This window comes from Coenobita brevimanus, chromosome 101 (genome assembly GCF_032717465.1).
Source record: "Coenobita brevimanus isolate Jiangsu-jjx chromosome 101, ASM3271746v2, whole genome shotgun sequence".
In the NCBI taxonomy this organism is placed as follows: Eukaryota; Metazoa; Arthropoda; class Malacostraca; order Decapoda; family Coenobitidae; genus Coenobita; species Coenobita brevimanus.
The window spans coordinates 28,118,027-28,133,580 of record NC_137054.1 but is presented as its reverse complement, the minus strand read 5'-3'; positions in this window follow the sequence as shown (position 1 = coordinate 28,133,580).

Below are 15,554 nucleotides of genomic sequence, written 5' to 3'. Positions count from 1 at the left end.
AAAAAAAATAGTAAAGAGGAAAGGACGCAGATTATGAATGTATAAACAGATTTCGGATAAACCAAGTAGTCAATAGAAAAAACATGTTTTCCAAGTGCAACAGAGTTTTCACTCAAAGTTCTTGATTACAAAACCATCCAGTACATAGTTGTTAATGGACATAAAGACATCAATTTATAACATAATATAGTGCACAGATTTAAAGCAGAGAAGTCACTTGGAGTAGCTTTTCTCCGATGAGAATGACGCACGAGGCAAAACTGGGCCTTTGCAGTACCACCAACAGCATGCGCTGCAGATGCTGAAAATAGCACTTAGCCACGAGAGTTTATGGTTTAATGAGAAACAATATTGACCTTATTTTTCATGTCAGAGCATTAACAAAATTAACTTAATAATCTGGTACGTAAAGTAAAATTATATTCACAACGATTGTTAGATGCTAACAATAGCCAATAATGTATCTAGCAAGTGGATTGGCGATGGCTCACTGCGTCGGTGTTGCTTGGTACAAACTCGCCCGCGCTGGCAGTCTGTCACCCACCCTCACCTCACAAATCGATTTCACTGTTGTATTTTGGAGGACTTTCAATCTTATGTCTAGTTCGAAATTGTACCAAGTGACATGCCTGGGATATAAAAGAAGGGATAAAATAGTGATATGAAAACTCATGATTGGCTTGAGTGGCGCTTGGTACAAACTTGCACACGGGGCCTCATATTAATGATCTCTTGTCTATCACTCACAATCCCATTCACTCATACGCAGATGATACAACGCTTCACAGTTCCTTCTCACTTAAAACACGTTTTCAAAAAGTTTGATATTTCTGACTCCCAACTCGGTAGAACACTCAGTACATCAAGACTTAACGAAGATTACTGAATGTGGACAAAATAACACTGTCTCATTTAATACTAGGAAAGCCAGATACTTGTAGTTTTCTAATATATAGGATTTGCCTTATTCTTAGATTACCTAATGCAACCAATATTCCTACGATACCCCTAAAAGCATTGAATTTCTCGGTGTTTCATTTAACCGTACTCTATGCTGGACCTATCATATTAGATCACATGCTAAATTTGCTTCAGAGAAATTTGGACTACTGTATAGAATCTGTAACTTCTTCACTGATGAGCAGCTAGGTATTTACAAGAATCATGTGCGCTCTCACCTCGATTATTGCTTACCTTTGTGGAGTGGATGTGGAGACATTGCACTAAAGCAACTGGACAAAATTCAGAACGATGATATAAAAAATAATTAGTAACTATGCAGTTCATGGAACCACCTCCCATACAAGTAAGAAGGACTGTTGCCTTTCTTGCATTACCTAACAAATACTTTTATGGCAAATGCTCAGACGAAGTTGTACCCATTGTTCCACTTCTTCAGGCCCTCCCCCATGCTACACAGTATCTGGTAGCACTCATGACTGGACTGCCACACGGCCATATTGCAGAAATTCTGCCCATCGGAATTATTTTCTTTCCCAAATTGCTTCTGTTTGGAACATCCTTCCCCAGAGGAGTTTTCCCCCAAACAACAACTTATATAGTCCAATCCAACTGTTACAGATTTTTTAATGAATGGAGGACACCTGTAACCTGATGTATGGATTCTTACTTAATTTTTCTACCCTCTGCTCATCTTCTGTAAAAAAATAAAAATAAAAAGAGGACAAAGCATGGCATGAAAATGAAAAGTCAAGAATAAGAGTGATGGAGATGGGACTGCTGAGGAATGCATGTGGAGTACAGAGGTTGGATAGCATACGAAATAATGTGATTCGTGAAAGATGTGGAGTGAGGAAGTCGGTGGACACCAGAATCGGAGACAGTGTAGTGTACTGAGATGGTATGGTCATGTGGAGAGAATGGATAATAATAGAATGGTGAAAACGGTATATCGGAGCAAATTTGAAGGAGGGAGGAGTCGAGGTAGGTCAAGGAGAAGGTGGAGAGATATGGTGGATGAGTGTGTGAGGAAAAGAGGTTTGGAAGTTGGTGAGGCTAGGGGCCTGACAAGAGATCGAGCTGGCTGGACGGGTGTTGTGAGGAGAAGTGCATAATCAGGGATTTGGCACCCCTTTTTAACGTGGCAGCGTCCGGATTGACTCAATCAGATACGTTTATGTGAACCTACAGAACGTGGCGAATGATTTTGGCGTATCCAATAGAGCCAGGATTCCGGGGGCTTGAATGATGAGTGAATGGAAGCCTGGCCCATTGGATTGGGCAAATATGGTCTGTCTGGACACTGCTACTACTCACCCTTCCCTAGGATGGGAAAGGAGGTCCGGATGATGATGATGATGATGATGACAAAGCCCTACAAACAATTTGAGGCTCGCAGGATGTAGTACGGCCTATTGACACTCTCATCAAGTGTCACCTCGCTGCCACACAAAATGGTGTAACTAACAGTTAATGCTGAGTCAGTCATCAGCCAGGTGACTGCAATAACCGAAGCTGGGCGAATTACAACCGAAATCTGCACAATAGGCGATTGCTTTCTGTTCCACCATCTTTAGACAACAAAAAAGTGGACATTACGTCCAGTGTAGTTGTTCATTCAAATGCGTAAGGGGGTAAAGACGTTACCAGTCACGACCACACATCACTCACCACGGACAGCTCCCTCCAATATTTATTGAGTAGTTTATCATCCACCGCGCTCCATCTAGACACCTGCTCCTACAACGTCTTGGTGACACCTCAAACACATTCCGAACATGATACCCATGTCTAAACATGCGATACATGGAGACAACACTTGCGATATGAGGAGACTTGAAGGAGATTGATACCACATTTATTCAGGAACATCTCGCTCTCTCGTCAGAGACAGACATATATTACTGGTTTGTTACATTATATTATATTTTACCCTTTTAAAAATTTTAATTGTTATCAATTCTGCGAAGCTGGATAGTTATCATTTGTTATCATTTTCGGCAATTCGCCCTATAGCATAGTGCAATACTCAGAGAGAGTGAGAGAGAGAGAGAGAGAGAGAGAGAGAGAGAGAGAGAGAGAGAGAGAGAGAGAGAGAGAGAGAGAGAGTGTGTGTGTGTGTGTGTGTGTGTGTGTGAGTGTGTATGCGGTTTAACCTCTCCTAGGGTGTTTGATGGATCTAATTGAAAATTCCTCGGTGAGTTCGTCAGGTTCCAGGAAAAGTTTTCCACTGTATACAGTACAGTTTTCCAGCTGTTACTTTTAGGGGGGTCAGACCCCCCTAGCCAAATTACAAATTCTCAGAAATAATGAAACGAAAAAGGATATGGTTCTGATATCATTGTATATGTTGTACACTAGACTCGCATCCGTAAAGCAATATTTGAGGAACGTGACCTCCCCAATGATTCGTCGGGGGAGAACGCCCCCTCTCTGTAATAAAAATGATCAGAAATATGAGAAACTGAACAGATGGATTTCAACAAAACTTCTAAAGTGAGTTCGTCAGATGCCCGGAAAGGGCTTTCACAGTACGAGTCTTGAGGTTTTTAACTATGATTTTTAGGGTGGTCAACCACCCCTACCTAGCCAATATTTAAATTCTTAGAAATATTGATAGAAAGGCAGGTACGGCTTTGATATTGTACTTTTTGTACAATTGGACTCTTATCTGTATTGCAATACTTGGGGAGCGTGACCCCTCCAGTGATTCTTAGGGTGTCAGCCCCCTCCCAAAAATACTCGAAGAAACGATCACAAATAACGAAAATTCTTGAATGAAACTTCCCAAATGAGTTCCTTTGGTTGCTGGAGGGATTTTCCACTATATACAGTAATACATTGTAGGGGGTCAGCCCCCCTTACCGAATGAAAAATTCTCAAAAATAGCGAAAGTAGGGCAGATATGGATTTGGTGTCTAGTACATGTTTTACAATGGACTCTCATCTGCAATGCGATATTTGGTCATGATCTTCAGTGATTCTTGAAGTGGCCACCCCCTCCCAAAAATTAAAGCAATCAGAAATAAGGGAAAGTGAGCTCATGAATTTCAACAAAATCAACATACATATCACAGAATTAGGAATGCGGTTTCCATGTTTTCTATACATGAACAAGAAGAAACGACACATCGATGTTGGGGGAGGTTTACTTCCTCCCCCATGATTCTTGGAGGTTAGCCCCCTACCAAAACTTTTGATATATATTTCAGATATAGAAAAAATATATATGAATAAAACTTCCCACGTGAGTTTGTTTGGTTGCTGAAAAAGTCTTCCCCAGTACAGTGTTCGACTCATGATTCTTAGAGGGATCAGTCCTTCTCAGGAAATTTAATATTATATTAATTTGTTAAAGGAATGCACATAAGGCTTTGATATCCTAGTGCATGTTGTGCTATGGACGCTCATCTGTAATGCGATATTAGAAGACAATGACCAGTCAAGTGAGTCTTTGGGGGTCAGCCCCCCCCCCCTCCCAGAAATAAAACAATCAAATATAGGGGAAAGTGATCATATGGATTTCAGCGAAATCAGTATACATATCGTAGGACTGGGTATTCAGTTTCTATGATTTCTCTGGATGCACAGAAAGAAACTACACGTATACTTTATTATATTTCATTATACATTGTTTATTTATTTATATATATATATCTATTTGAAGGTGATTTCTTTCAACTGGTGAGAGACTTTTCGAAACAGAGGGGTCGAAGGCATCTAGAAAAGAATGGATGTTGATATTGGCTAAGTTTTATTATTTTGTTTCTTTTCTGGAGGGAACAATCATTCGAGCTTCCAGAATTTGGTTCCTTTTCCTTGCATAGAGGATACGGCCTTCATGAACCTTTCCTCTTCGATGGGTTTTTCCTAAGTTAAAATTAATGATATTGCCTGGGGGTACCAAAAGGAAGTAAGACAACATCGTACTTAAGTAGAAATACGATATCCACCCTTTATCTTTCTTAACCTCTTCACGACGATGTGGTTAACTTTGGTACATTCATGCTGCCTCAAAATAACTTGATTGCTGAGGATATAATAAATATACTGAAGGAGAAGACGAAGCCTTTCCTAACCCTTTCCCAGTGAAATCATTGGTGGTCTTTCTCTCTGCCTATGGCATGCAGTCTTTTATGTGTTGTGTTTTGGGCATCACGAAATGAACAGAAATTTATATTTGCAAATATTTCCCCAGCCATCTCTGGAAGGGACATCTTTTGCCGACACAACCTTTGGTTCTTTCTTTCCTTCATGAAAAATGCGTGCAATATAGAGGACGTCATCATGCACAGAAAAAAGAATTAAAGTTATGAATAAATGTTCCAATATCTATCGTAGTGTCAGAACTGTAATATGTTATCTTAATCACTTCAGACGGTTGATATATTTAAAACAATTACGAGTATTACTGCTTATTTTAGAGATGTTTATCATGTCAAGGAAAATCTTATCAAACTTAAGGGTTTCGAAGATGACCTTTATTAACTCCTAAGGTAAATGAGCTTTCCTTAATGTGAATCATATGGTAAAAAAGAATAGACATTACGGCATTTAAGGTGTCAAGTTCCTTTTTTTATATTGTGCTGTACTTTTGCGGTGGAAGGTTTATGTGTGTTAAGAACTTTTTGCATTGTGGTCATAGGTTTCATTTCCATGTACCTTCATAATACTTTTGTCATGAAATTTCTTGTTTATCTCCTTCGTTTTCTACTTCTTTTTCCTTCCTTATTTTTCACTGTTTTGATCGAATCGGTAGTGAGAGAAAAGAGGGAGCTGGAAATACGCTGGAGAGAGAGAGAGAGAGAGAGAGAGAGAGAGAGAGAGAGAGATTATTCGAGAATAAAAGCAAGCAGGCAAATAGACAGGCTGTGTCTTTATTCTCTGATCGTTGTCAGTCTCATGTAAAATAGAAGCGATTTATATTTATCGTTTTTCGGTCATCTGTGAGGGAAATTTCCAAAGCAGTTATGTAAGAAAATAAAAATGATTTAAATTATGCAAACACGCTTAACAGCTAATAACTACATACAGTCATACACGAGTATCGCCGTCATGCATACCCTTGGCCGGCGTGTCAGTCATTTACAGTTAGTAACAGTGACACTATGAGAGAAGCTAGAGTGTGTAGATTGGGTCAGTAAAACTTAGTTCAAATTTCAATGTCCCACCTGTATCTAACGTGCTAGTTCTTTACACTGACTTAAAAAAAAAAAGTACACTCGTTAAGTCCGTTAGATAACGCGAAGACGACTTGCAGCTTCCCTCCACAAAGCATTGAATCATAATTAATGGAGTTACCAAACACGCATCAGAGTTTTCTGAGGGCGGTTTTTAGTGATAACGAAGTATAATTTTCCCTCAGACCAGAGTATTGAACCTTGATTCAGTAAACCACTCTTCGCACTGTGGGTGATATTCTAACAGGCACCAGTTCTAGATGAAGGTGACTATATGTAACATATTATTTAATTAACAGCCGATTCTTTCCAATGCACAACCGTTATCCATTTCACAATGTTCAATAAAAACGTTGATATCTCACAGACTAGCCTATAGATAAACGGTGCATGTAGTGAGCGTCGTATATTAATAATTATATATAAGAAAAAAATCGGCTCGGTAATATACTCTTATGTACATCATTTGTTAGTGCAGCACTGACCAGATGATGAATATCAACTCTTTTTAGCCAGATTGGTAATTCATTCATTGCCAGACGCCATGTATCCCAAACGGGGTGGTCAAGGGCTTAGAGTTAATTGTTTTACAGGGAGGGGCACTAATCCTCCACCAACCCCACTTGACACGTAGGGAGAACGTTATGCCAACAGCATCTGGTGTTCCCAGGCGGTCACCCATCCAAGTACTAACCAGACCCAACGTTGCTTAATTCGGTAGCCATATATATACAGTAAACCCTCATTATACGATGGGGTTCCGTTCCTGAAAACCCCATCGTAAAGCAATCCATCGTATAGCAATCCCATTATAACATGGAGTCAATGGGGATACGTTCCCAGACGTGCCTAAACTCTCACATACACACACCTTAGCACTCACATACATGAAATATCCTTATGTTTAAACATTTAAAGTAACATATTAATAGTGAATAAAGAGAAAAAAGCATGAAAATTACAGTATACAGTAGATCTTACCTTTACTGAAGCAAGCAACGGTTGTTTATGTGGTTCCTAGACAATTCGCCATGAAGTCGACAATTCGTCGCCATAATATGGACGTTCCCCGTCAGGACAATTCCCCGTCATTCTATAAACATACTTATTACTGATTAACTGATACTTTAATAACTAATTCTCAGGGGGATCTATCATTGTCTATTTTCATTCAATAGCACTGGCTTTGGATATCATTTGTAAGTTGCACTTTTAGACAATATTTAACTTGTTTCTACCTTGCTGTAGTTGACTTTGAATTATGTTCTAGCATCATCCACAGCTGTTTTCATTAATTTCCATTGGTACGGTACTACAACATCCTGGGTATATTTTAAAAAGACTTTGAAGAGGTACAAGTATAATACTAAAAAACTAGTGTACTTCCTAAATAAACTGATATGAAAATAAACGACGGGGAATCATCCTGATGACGAAAAGTCCCGATGGCGAATTGTCTTGTTACTGTTGTGATGGCGAATTGACTTGATGGCGAAATATCCCGAAACATTTATATAGACGTAACATGAAGATTATTTGTATAATTCCAAAGTATGTCGATCGTTCACTTAAGGTAATTAGACATTTATATAAATGCCAATGTCTCGTATGTAGCCTTATGCTAAGATGAAGGATCGATCATAAATCAGCTGATTCACGTTTCAATATACTGTTATTTTTCATTTAATGCCCATGATTTGATGCCATATTTTACATTTACTATATAAACAGTAAACCACCATCACTTTTATAACTTACATAATTAAAAAAAACTAGTGTACTTGCTAAATAAACTGATACGTAAATAAATGATGGGGAATCGTCCTGACGGCGAATTGTCCCTACTCGGCCTCACAGTCACAGGGACTCACAGCCCTCACTCATCAATGTCAGAACTGCCTGGCTGGGCAGGGCTGGCTGGCTGGGCAGGGCTAGCTAATGAGGCTGGACCGGTGGACAAGTGTGTGTGGTCTAATGCCGACAGTGTGAGGACGTTTTTGTTGCGTTTGCACATTCTCTGTTCACTGAGACGCGGATGATCCATCGTTGTTGCAAATCGTTCCCATTGTATAGTGGGCATAGGGTACTAAAATTTTGACATTGTATAAGCGAAATATCGTACAAAGAGGCAAGTTTACTGAATATATACATATATATATATATATATATATATATATATATATATATATATATATATGTGTGTGTGTGTGTGTGTGTGTGTGTGTGTGTATAGATGGATAGATAGGTATAGATATAGACAGACAGATATATATATATATATATATATATATATATATATATATATATATATATATATATATATATATATATATATATATATATACAGAGAGAGAGAGAGAGAGAGAGAGAGAGAGAGAGAGAGAGAGTGGGAGTTACAAAAAGTTTTCAAGTAACTGCGCCCTGCACAATGATGTTGTTGTGAGACCCCTAACAGTGGCCCGCCCTAGATATTAGAATGCCCCTCCACCCAGTGTGAGATTATATACCTATGAAGAAGCCCGACTCGATATTAAGAGGGAATAAAGCAAAAGTTATATATATATATATATATATATATATATATATATATATATATATATATATATATATATATATATATATATATATTTTTTTTTATAAGAGAACAGAGAAAGGAAACACAAATAAAAAATAAAAATAATAATCCTTACTCCAGATTACTGGCGTCCTCAATTCATTAAATGTCTGTAAGAGTTGGACTTGAACAGTTGTAGGTTGAAGTTTGGAGAGGAAACAACTCTGGAGAAGCGAGTTCCAGATAGATGCAGTTCGGGGACTAAAATAATTCTGATAGGTAGAAGTTCTGCAGTATGGCTGTGTAACATTCCAACCAAGAGCGCTACCAGATGCCCGTGTATCACGAGGGAAGTCACTGAGAGGTGACACAGTGGTCGCAACTTCGTCTGAGCATTTGCCTTAAAAATACCTATAAAATAATTCAGGGGAGGCAACATTCTTTCTTACTTGTAGGGGAGGTAGTTTATTTATACCAGCAGGGTTATTAATAATTCCAACAGCTTTGTTCTGACTTTTGTCTAGCTGTGTTAGTCCAACCTCTCCACATCCACTTCACAAGGGTGTGCAATATTCAAGCCGAGAGCGCACATGATTATTATAAACTGTAGCTAACTGCTCGTCAGTGAAGAAGTTACGGACTCTGTACAATAATCCAAGTTTCTTTGAGGTGGTTTTAGCAAGTGATCTGACATGAGAGGTCCAGCTGAGGGCATTGCTAGGTGAGGCACCAAGAATTTCAATACTTTTGGGGATGGGAATATTAGTAGCATGAAGGTAATGTACAAATCTGGCAATATCTGTCTATTAGTAAACAGTATATATTTGGTTTTACTAGCATTAAATGAGACAAGGTTGTTATGTCCCCATTCATTGATCGTAGATAAGTCTTGCTTTATGGAGATGGCTGCACTGAGCTGAGAGAGATATTAGACTTGTAAATGGGTGTTTGAGTGTGAATGAACTGTGAAGTGTTGAGTCACTGCATATGAATGGGTAAGATTGTGGGTGACAGATAAGAGATCATTAATATGAACCAAGAACATGGTTGGCGCCAGAACTGATCCCTGTGCATGCCGGCATTAATTGAGTGGAAATTGGAATATACATCATCTACTTTTATTTATCTGTCGCTGAGATATGAGGAAAACAGAGGAACTAAAGACGTTAGTTCATAGTAACTGAGTTTGGACAGCAGGGAACGGTGTCACACTCTGCCGAAACCTTTAGCAATATCAAGGGCTATTGCATGAGTTTCTCCATGTTGGTCCATTGATTGATGGATGGTATGAGTTAGGAGACTGAGTATGTCAATGGTGGGTCTTCCTTGGCGAAAACCATATTGTCTATCATTAATTTGTTGTTGGATCCAAGATGTTTAACTATGTGCATATTAATTAAAATTTCAAATACTTTACCAACAGAATATGTGACAGCTATCGGACTGTAATCATAGGGGTCAGAGGAACTTGCTTTCTTTGGAATTGGGTGGATACTGGTTTCTTTCCTTGAATTAGGGAATGAAGAAGTACGTATGCTAAAACAGAGGTTAGTTCTGGGGAACGCCTTTTCAAAACGGTTGGAGGAATTCCATCTGGTCCTTGAGCTTTGTCGGTTGGTAGATTGTCTATGATGGTTTTTACGTATCTTGTCTGTATTTTAAGTTGGACAATTTCAGGAAAGTAAAGTTCTAGTACTGGGATGTTCTGGCTGACTTCGTCAATGGTAGAGTTTCTGGCAAATGTACTGACACCCGTTTCGATACAGTCGGACGGAGGATCTTTAAACCTGTAGTAGGAAGACTCTGTATTTGATATTATAGCTCTTAGATGTTGAAATACTCTTAAAATTGATATTAAGACATTCTCAACTCCTCCAATTAGGAAACGTCTTTTTACTTAATTCTTACTGTTTCCAGGTGATTTTATTCAGCTTTCAGAAGACTTGACGAGTGGACTGGTTATGTCAACTTCATTAATCCCTTCGTCATGGAGAGACCATCCGTAACATGAAGAACATTGGGGCAGGGAACAGTTTAAGGATTTGAATTTAATTAAAACAGACTTTACTGATCTACCAGAAGACCCGCCGACATGTCGTAAAAATACCCCCGCTAATACCAATACACCAGTCCTGTATGAGACAGCCTTAGCATGTATTCAATATGGACGGTGGGTGTTAGCGCCGAAGTGGTGACATGTAGAGGTGTATGGTATGTAGGAGGACTACTGGGCCTTGGGAGCAGACTGTGACGCCTATGCCCAGAGTCGGACACATAAAAAAAAAAAAACATTCAAAGTGTGGCCTCACTACTCGTACTTATGTGTGATCCATCAGGCATTTCATGATCGAAGTTCCTTGCAAAGAACCTACTGTACGCATTTTATTTGACATTTAACTGGCTGCAATATGTTGCTTAGAGTTTTTGAGGTCTTTATTTATAACTCCCAAATCTTTCTCTCTCTCTCTTTACCTCTGTCAGTTAGGTGAACACACATACTCATTTTTCATGTTTTCATCAATGAAGTGCATTACTTTGCATTTATCCACATTAGATTTTGTCTGCCATTTTTCACTCCAGTTTATTCACGTATCCAATTCGTCTTGCATAGATTCACGGTCTACTTTCATAACTGATCTGCTTCCACTCCTCGTGTCATCTGGAAATGTCGCTACCTTAGAAACGAATCCATTGCCTAGATCGCTTATACAATTTTGAAATGAACTGGTTCTAGAAATCTTCCTTGAGGAACTCTGCTAGTTAATTTTACCATTGTGATAATCTGCCATTTATCACTAAACGTTGCTTACTGTTCGTTAGCTGATTACCAGTCCAAGAAAATATTTGTAAGGGAGACCGTTGGTTTTTGTTTTACTAGTAGCCTTAGATGGGAGACCTTATCAAACACTTTCTGGAAATTTAGGCAAATGACAGCCAATCGTATTTTTGTGACCAGAATATATATATATATATATATATATATATATATATATATATATATATATATATATATATATATATATATAATTCATGCAGATTTGTAGGTCATAATCTCTTGTTACGACGAAACCCATACTGATGACATAAGATTATGCTTGTTCTGGCATAAGGTAACTTTTATCTCGAGCAATTTCGTCCAAAGTTTGCTTTTGGGGAGATGGGCAACATATTGCACCTCCAATAAGTGGATACTATACATTCAGTTAATTATTTGATATTGTACTTGCTGGGAAAACTATCTTTATCATTCATGAAGTACACGCGGAGATAGGGGAGGGCGGTGATGGTTCGGACATTTTTTAAATAAGTATCTATAAAAAATCAGGTTTAAGCAGGAGTGTCTCTGGTTTATGTTAAAATGTTGCCACATCATTTGGCTCTTTAGGTTGATTATAAGAAATTCTTTGCTCTTTTCAGCTTTAAGCTATAGTTAACGAAACACAAGTGACTAAATCGTCCGAACCATCCCTACCACTGGTGATGATTCGGACAGTAGGGTGGGATGGTTCGGCCATATGTATTACTCAGCATATTCTTAAAATTGTGAGTTATATTGGATAAAAACAAACATTTATTAATTTAAAGATATTTCATTTTCCTAAAGTACAATATTAAACTTCAGGATCCATTTGAACTACTTGATATCTGTTTAAATATATATATATATATATATATATATATATATATATATATATATATATATATATATATATATATACATATATATATATATATATATATATATATATATATATCTGAAATAACCTTCACCAGATTTAATAATAAATGACTTAACCTCTTACTTTCTGCCGCAAAATTATGCATAATTAGCCTTCTGTCTGTCTGTCTGTCTGTCTGTCTGTCTCTCTGTCTCTGTCTCTGTCTGTCTGTCTGTCTGTCTGTCTCTCTCTCTCTCTCTCTCTCTCTCTCTCTCTCTTATCCTTCCCTTCCTCTATATCTCCTTCCTCCTTGTCTCTTCCATTCTTTGCTCTTTTTCTAACCTCTCTCTCTTTTTCCTCTCTTCCCCTCTTCGTATTTTGTTAAATTACTTTTACACTTATATCGCACCCTCTTTTTCTTCCTTCTTCACTCTCTTTCCTCTCTTCCTTTCTTTCCCCTTGCCTTCCTTTTTTCCAACAATTTTACCCCCTTTCCACTTATCTACTGACATACCTACCTCCCTACCCATCTCTTGTCGCTTTTACATGCCTGTTTACATCCGTCTCTCCTCTCTTACCTGCTTATCTTTTCCCCTTGCTCCCTTCTCACCTCCGACCTACTTCCCTCTCTTCCCTTTTCCCTCCTTCTCTCCTCCCCTCCTCTCTATCGTCCTTTTTACCTGCACCTTTCCGTCCGTCTTCTCTCTTTTCAATTCTGCCTACCTTGCTAAATCTCTCTCATCTTACCTCCCTCCCTTTCGACTCTTCTACCTACTTACATTCCCCTCTTTACTTATACCTTCCTACCTACCTACCTTCTCGTACCTGCTTGCCTATCTATTTTCCTCTCCATATCTACTTTTTTCCTTTTCCTCCTCTTCTGCTTATCAATCTACCTGTCTTCTTGTTTATCAGTCTATCAACATTAATGATAATGATAACGCTCTTTTTACTATTGCCTCTACCTTGGGAGTAGGATTATTATTTTTTTTTTCTGCGCTGAGTGCTGAGATACTCTTTTTGTATATTTTACATGAGTATACTCTGGTGAGTGATGTGATGATAACAGCTGTGTAGCAGACATGCCATGAACTCGAGTTTGTTGTGTCTCGTTATTTCTTATTCATTGTTATGATCCTCTCTCTCTCTCTCTCTCTCTCTCTCTCTCTCTGCCTTCATTATTTCTCTTCCTCTCGCCCGCCTTATCTATTCCTCTTCCCTCTCTCCCATTATTTTCTGCTCTCTGCTTTCATCCTCTCTTCCCCATCATTCCCTGCAACGCCTTCCTTGCAAATATATTAAGAACCTGGGCTTATATATGAAGCGACACGGGCTTTTTGACATGTACATCAAGGTGTAAGAGAGTACTACGAACAATAACCCTGTATCTAAATCGAATCACAAAAGAATTTAACAAACCTACTCTAATTACCATAGTAGGTCAATCACTTGTGATTAGAGCTGATTACTGTCTACATTTCGGGAGCAAGGCACGTTTTACAAATTTTAAGGGTAGAACTACAATTCAGAATTCTGAAGGGTAGAAGTACCAGCCACAATTAAACAAGAAAATAGGTGGTTTTTCAGCCGTTGTTAGGCAACGAGTAGTTGCTTAGCAACCAAACCCTTGTGGACACAACTAGGTTATATGCTGGTCATTGTGTCCAGGTTTGGTCGGAATCGGCTAATTCTCAAAGGTAGAAGTGCCTGCCACAATTAAACAAGAAAGAAACAATCACAAGAAAAAAAACGCGACTAACAATAAGGGCGGCATGGAGCTGGGCGAATGAAGGAATACAAAAATACGAGAATGAAAAAGAAAAAGAAAGAAAACACTACTAAAAAACGGGCGGCATGGAGCTGGCTAATAAATACTGCAACATTCCAGGTTCGCTTACACAACAGTACATCCTATGGTGTTAGAGGTGAACAGAGACTCGACACATGTAAGAAACAGCCTCGGGAGTCGAGGATTGCTTTATACAGCTTATTTCCTGTGTTTTATTGTAACATTAATATTTTGCAGCTGATGTATCATTATATATATATATATATATATATATATATATATATATATATATATATATATATATATATTTATATATATTTATAGCCAGACGCCTCAGCCCCGTAAGGGGTGGCCACAAACAAATCGCCTCCATGTCCCCCTGTCCTCCGCCATTTCATTGACCTGCTCCCAGCCCACACTCCCTCTCTCATATACCTCTCCACTTCATCCCTCCATCTCAACCTTGGCCTCCTCCTGCCTCTACCCCCCTCCGCCTGACTCACATAAACTCTCCTCGTCAGTCTTTCACTCTCCATCCTCTCCACATGGCCAAACCCCCTCAGTGTCTTTCTCCTAACGCTTCCTATCACATCCACATCCACACCACAACGCTGCTTCACTTCCTCGTTTGTCAGTCCGTCTCTCCATGTGACTCACCATGCTCCTCTCAAATAACTCATTTCCACTGCTCTCACTCTTGACTTCTGTCCCTCCAACAAGGTCCAAGCTTCACTTCCATACGTTAGAGTTGGTATCACAATACTGTCATATAGGTTTTTCACGTCCATGCTCACTACCCTGTTTTTTACAATGCATATATATATATATATATATATATATATATATATATATATATATATATATATATATATATATATATATATACACGAGGTGCTACCCAAAAGTTCCAGTAATTTAAATAATGTAGGAAAATAAGTTACCTTATCTCCTAGTTCTCACTGTCGCCTTCGAAGTAGTCCCCTTGGGCATGTACTGTATACAGTAGTTCCAGCGTTTTTTCCATGAGTCCATGCATCCCTGGAAGGATTCAGGCATGATGGTCTTGAGAACCTCCTGCAAATCTGTCTGGATCTCTTCAATCGAGTCAAATCAATGCCCCTTCAGTCGTAATTTCAGCTTGGGAAACAGGTAAAAGTTGCAGGGTGCAAGGTCAGGCAAATAGGGTGGATGGGGAATCATTATTGTGTTAGTGGAAGCCGAGAGTCCCTGGACAACAATTGATGTGTGGGTGGGGGCATTGTCATGATGCAGGACCCAGTCCTTGTTCTTCCACTGTTCTGGACGTTTGCAACGGATGTTTTCCCTCAGACGCTGCAAAACTTCACAGTAAAACTTTCTGCTGACAGATTGACTGGTTGGTATGAATTCCTTGTGAACAATCCCTTGGATAT